The sequence below is a fragment of the Ahaetulla prasina genome, chromosome 3 (assembly GCF_028640845.1).
Source record: "Ahaetulla prasina isolate Xishuangbanna chromosome 3, ASM2864084v1, whole genome shotgun sequence".
Classification (NCBI taxonomy): Eukaryota; Metazoa; Chordata; class Lepidosauria; order Squamata; family Colubridae; genus Ahaetulla; species Ahaetulla prasina.
In genome coordinates this window covers 224,438,165-224,444,646 of record NC_080541.1, presented here as the reverse complement: position 1 = coordinate 224,444,646, position 6,482 = coordinate 224,438,165, and positions in this window count along the sequence as shown.

Genomic DNA, 6,482 nt, shown 5'->3' with positions numbered 1-6,482 from the left:
ATAACTTATTATTACTTATGGGACCGCCTGCTGCTACCCAATACCTCTCACCGACCCGTGCGCTCTCACAGAGAGGGACTCCTCAGGGTGCCGTCGGCGCGACAGTGTCGTCTGGCGACGCCCAGGGGAAGGGCCTTCTCTGTGGGGGCTCCCGCCCTCTGGAACGAACTCCCCCCAGGACTCCGTCAACTTCCGGACCTCCGAACCTTTCGTCGCGAGCTTAAAACTCATTTATCTGCGCTGGACTGGGTTAGTTTTTAAATTTATGGGTTTTTAATGGGTTTTTATCTTAAATTTTTAATCTTGGCCAATTTAATAAGTTTTTTAATTGTATTTTAATCGTATTTATATTGTATTATTGTGTATTTTTTATCTGGCTGTGAACCGCCCTGAGTCCTTCGGGAGAAGGGCGGTATAAAAATTTAAATAATAAATAATAAATTTAAATAATAAATAATAAAGTGGCACTAACACTTCACGTGATCTTGATTCTATCCCTCTGTTTATGCAGCCCAGAACTGTGGCCCAGAACTGTGTTGACTTTTTTAGCAGCTGCTGCACACTGCTGGCTCATATTCAAAAACCATAAAATTGGTTTTTCGGATTTGAGGATTAGAACAGTTTATGATTTCAGGTAATTCTCAGCTTCCAATCATTCACTTAGCGACGCACTGAAAAAAGCGACGGACCAGAGATCCTTGCATTTATGACCGTCGCAACATCCTCACAATAACCCAGCTGCTTTTCATGCCTAAGGCAGGATTAGAATTTGCCAACTCCTGGTGATTTGCCCAAAGTCCTCTAGCCAGCTTTCATTCCTAAGGCGAAAACTAGAACTCCCAATCTCCTGGTGTTTGGCCCAAAGTCTCCAAGCTGGCTTTCATGGTTAAGGCAGGACTAAAATTTGCAAATTCCCAGTGATTGGCCTTTAGTCACCCAACCAGCTTTCAGGCCTAAGGCAGCACTAGAACTCCCAAACTCAGGTTCAGGGTCAGGTTCTAGCCTGATGCCTTCACCACTACACCAAACCAGCTGGGCCTCACCGAAAACCCTCTTCCTTTAAAATGGCTTTTCATGCCAAAGAAGGCCAAAGAACAACCCTGTCCACTTAAGTCCACCTCAGCTGGAAGGGATCTTGGAGGTCTTCTAGTCCAACCCCCTGCTCAAGCAGGAGACCCTATGCCATTTTACACAAATGGCTGTCCAGTCTCTTTTTAAAAACCTCCAGTATTGGAACACCCACAATTTCTGAAGGCAAGCTGTTCCACTGGTTGATTGTTCTTGCTGTCAGAAAAGTTCTCCTTAGTTCTGGGTTGCTTCTCTCTTTGTTCAGTTTCCATCCATTACTCCTTGTCTTGCCTTCAGGTGTTTTGGAAGATAGCTTGACCCCCTCTTCTTTGTGGCAGCCCTTGAGATATTGGAAGACTGCTATGATGTCTCCCCTAGTCCTTCTTTTCATTAAACTAAAGGTAAAGGTAAAGGTTCCCCTCGCGCATACGTGCTAGCCTTTCCCGACTCTAGGGGGCAGTGCTCATCTCCATTTCAAAGCCGAAGAGCCAGCGCTGTCCGAAGACGTCTCCGTGGTCATGTGGCCGGCATGACTCAACGCCAAAGGCGCACGGAACGCTGTTACCTTCCCACCAAAGGTAGGATTGCATTGCATTGTTACGTGCTTTTGAAACTGCTAGGTTGGCAGAAGCTGGGACAAGTAACGGGAGCTCACCCCGTTACATGGCAACACTAGGGATTCAAACCGCTGAACTGCCGACCTTTTGATCGACAAGCTCAACGTCCTAGCCCCTGAGCCACCGCGTCTTCGTAGGTTTTATCCTCCAGTCACCTAATCATTCTTTGTTGCTCTTCTCTGCACTCTTTCTAGAGTCTCAACATCTTTTTTACATCGTGACGACCAAAACTGAATGCAGCATTCCAAGTGTGGCCTTACCAAGGCATTATAAAGTGGCACTAACACTTCATGTAATCTTGATTCTATCCCTCTGTTTATGCAGCCCAGAAGTGTGTTGGCTTTTTTGGCAGCTGCTGCACACAGCTGGCTCATATTTGTTGTCCACTACGACTCCAAGATCCCTCTTACAGTTGCTGCTGTTAAGCCAAGTTTCACCCAGTAAGTACCTGTGCCTTTACCTAAGGGTAAAACCTTGCTTGTTACAAGCCTTAAAGTTGCTAAGCTTGGAGATCCCTGTTCTACATTGAAGTTCACTTGGAATCTGCCTCTGCTTTGGAGAACTTCCTTTAGAGGGAGACTGACGAGGGAAAAAACCTTGCCGGAGCGGTAATTTCCTAGCCAGCGGGCTGATCCTTCCCGTCATTCTTATGAAACAATCATTTCTCTCCCTTTGCGAGTCCAACTCGCCTTGCCCGTTTTTGTCACTGCTGGGGGAAGCCCCTTGAGGGTCTAGCGTAAGCTTCCTTTGGTTCTACAGTGGAAGGCCGTTTTTCTTCGCGCTGATGCCGGCTGGCTGGCATATCTCCCTCGGGATTTCTGAACAAAAAGGCCGGCGTTTCTGGGAATTGTTAAGGTCAAGGAGGGAAGCGGTTGGATTTCTAAGATGTTTGCATCAGGCGAAGTGAGATTGGCCCTCGATCAGCAGCCCAGGCAGAAGGCTGTGAACGTAGAATCCCAGATGGAACGGGAAGGGATTTGGGAGATCACCTAGTCGAGGGGTTTCCTGACCTTGGCAACTTCAACTCCAAGAATCCCCCAGCCAGCATCCTGGGGCAAAATCTGGACCAGTAGAACTACTAGACCAACTGCAGAAGTTGTGAATGCTCCAACACTGGAAATTTTTAAGAAAATGTTGGATAACCATCTGTCTGAGATGGTGTAGGGTTTCCTGCCTGGGCAGGGGGTTGGACTAGAAGGCCTCCAAGGTCCCTTCCAACTCTGTTGTTATTATTATTAGTATTTCTCTACCTCAGCAACTTTAAGATGTGTGGACTTCAACTCCCAGAATTCCCTGCAAATCAAATGAAACTTTGTTTTTAAATTTGATGACTAGAATGATTTTGTTGTTATAGAAGTGCCTTGAAATGTCAAGAAAAATGAAGCAAAAGGCTGAAGTTCTAATTTTTTTTTTGCATCTATTGTACTGAAAAATGCAGAAATCACTCCTTCCTTCCCTCCTTCTTTCCTTCCTTTCCATCTCTCTCTCACCCTCTTTTCCTTCCTGTCTTTTTTTCTTCCTCTCCTTCTCTTCTCTTCTCTTCTCTTCTTTCTTTCTTTTTTCCTTCTTTCCTTTCTCTTCCTTTCTCCCTCTCTCCCTCCCTCCCTCCTTCTGCCTATCCATCTTCCTTCCTTCCTTCCTTCCTTCCTTCCTTCCTTCCTTCCTTCCTTCCTTCCTTCCTTCCTTCCTCCCTCCCTCCCTCCCTCCCTCCCTTTCTCCCTCCCTCCATCCCTTCTCTCTCTCTCTGTTTCTCGTTCTTTCTTTCCTTTGCAACCTTCTCTAACTTTTATTCATTTCTGCATTTTTCATTTATAATAAACTTTAATAAAGACAGACAAGAAAAAATCTGTCCTGGTTTGTGACTGTGCAAAAGGTCTTTTTTAAAAAAATCTACGGCAGTGTTTTTCCAAGTTGGCCGTTTTAAGATGGGTGGAAATTTTAAAGGGTTCAACTTAAAAAAACCCAAAAACAGCGATCTACAGAAAGCACAAATTTTTGGGAGAACGACAAAATCAGATAGAACCTCAAAATCTGAACACACATTAGATGGGCCTCCTTGCAATTTTCTCTTCTTTTTTTAAAAATTATACTTTATTAAACTTTTTTACATTAAAAACATAGGGGGGAAAAAGAAAAGAAAAGGTTATATCACTTAACAGCTATTTGTGGTGTTTTTCTTATAACAATAATCTGTGCAATGATTACAAACATTAAATTGTATGTATTTGTGTTCTTGTTTTATCTATTGTTTATACTTAGTAACTAAATATCCTTGTCTATCTTCTTTCTATCCATTTATACCACTGTTCCCATATATTATAAAATACCAATGTCTCTGCAATTTTCTCTTCTTGCTTTGGTAGTGGCATGGAGATACGTGTGAATGGGGTCTTAGGTTGCATAGGGGTTCCTGCTTGAGCAGGGGGGTTGGCCTAGAAGACCTCCAAGGTCCCTTCCGGCTGTATTCTGATTGGGGATGTGCCAGCTTTGGGGGTTTGGGAGAGAACAGGGATGGGATGATTTAGGAAGCCTGAATGGGGGGAAAAAAAATTCTCTGGTGAGAATTTGGGAGGCCTGGACTTCCCACAGCCAGCTTTGCAGTGGCGCCACGGGAGGAAGGTTTTTGCAAAACCCAGAAGGAAAAAGATGCAAACACCGGACTTCTTTGGGTCAAGGACGCCAAATGAGCAGAGAAGAGAAAGCTGGGGAGGAGAGGAAGGGGAGGGGAGGGCCTGCTGGGGAGGCTGACCGTTTTCACAAGGGCAGCAAAGCAGAAGGGAAACTTCAGCTGGGCAGAGATTTTACACTTTTCTGGATGCTGAATCAGTAAAGGAGATGCAAGTGACTTATACCAGAGTTTCTCAGTTTAAGATGTGTGGGCTACAACTCCCAGAATTCCCCAGCCAGCAATGCTACTCTACCCTACTCTACTCTACTCTACTCTACTCTACTCTACTCTACTCTACTCTACTCTACTCCACTCCACTCCACTCCACTCCACTCCACTCCACTCCACTCCACCCTACCCTACCCTACCCTACTCTGTAGTCTTGAAACCAGTAGTGGGTTTCAAATCCTGTTGCTACTGGTTCGCTCATGGGTGCTTGCTCGCGTGACGCTTCTGCGCATGCAAAGAGACATCTGGGCGGGTGGGTGGAGCCTTCTGCTGCCACCACTACTGGTGGATTGGGTGAACCAGTAGCAACCAACCACTGCTCTACACTCTACTCTACTCTTCTCTACTCTACCCCACCCTCTACACTACCCCACCCTACTCTACTCTACTCTATACTCTACCCTACCCTACCCTCTACTCTACTCTACACCAGTAGTGGGTTTCAAATCCCGTTGCTACTGGTTCACTCGTGGGCGCTCACTCGCATGACACTTCTGCGCATGCAAAGAGATGTCCGGGTGGGTGGGTGGAGCCTCCTGCTGCTACCGCTACCGGTTCACCCGATCCAGGGCGAACCAGTAGCAACCACCACTGATCTACGCTCTACTCTACTCTACTCTACCCCACTCTACTCTACACTACTCTACTGTTCTGTTGTTCTGCTCCATTCCATTCCATTCCAACCCAACCCAACCCAACCCAACCCAATCCAATATATATTTATTTGGAAGATTTATATTGCTGCCTCATGATGACTCAAGGCGGCTTACAGGAAATAAAAGCACAACATAAAATAAAAATAAATGAAAATAAAATACCCCCCCATCTCACCCCGGCGACAACACACACTCATACCACATTGTTCCTATTCTACTGCCATTGAATGGGTGCCCACTCAGAATTTTGCCCCTTGCCAAAATCCTAAAAGATCCACCAAGGTCTCATGCTTTTCTGGGAAACTGAGGCAGAAGCAAAAATGAAAACGGGTGAGTCCCTTGCGTGGAACCCACCTGATCACGGTAATGAGATCTTCATAAGGGCCTCTGGTGGCTCAGACTGCTAAGACAGTCTGTTATTAACACAGCTGCCTGCAATTACTGCAGGTTCAAGTCCCACCAGGCCCAAGGTTGACTCAGCCTTCCATCCTTTATAAGGTAGGTAAAATGAGGACCCAGATTGTTGGGGGCAATAAGTTGATTTTGTATATAATATACAAATGGATGAAGACTATTGCTTGACATAGTGTAAGCCGCCCTGAGTCTTCGGAGAAGGGCGGGATATAAATGCAAAAAAAAAAATATATATGCCTGTTTGATCCCCCACATACACACACCCATACCCACACCCAGCCCCCAGCCTCCAAGCTAGGGGAAAATCTCTACAAAAATGCATATTTTTATGACTGTGATATGGAAGAATGCATGCCATTTGAGGAAATTATTTGCAGCTTTCATGCTTACGGCAAAACTATAACTCACATTCTCCAGGTGATTGGCACAAAATCCACCACCCGTTTTTCATTACTAAGGTGGGACTAGAACTCATTGTCCCTTGCCACACTGGTTAAGTGAATGACTGCAGTTGTTAAATTAGTAATATTGGTAAATAATAAATTAGTAATAGCATTGTTAACTGAATCTGGCTTCCCCATCTGTACCCCATGACTATCATTAAGCGTTGTAAGTGTTGTACCTTGATGAAGGTATCTTTTCTTTTATGCACACTGAGAGCATATGCACCAAGACAAATTCCTTGTGTGTCCAATCACATTTGGCCAATAAAAAATTCTATTCTATTCTATTCTATTCTATTCTATTCTATTCTATTCTATTCTATTCTATTCTATTCTATTCTGTACCTTGTAAATGTTGTATCTTGATGAACGTATCTTTTCTTTTATG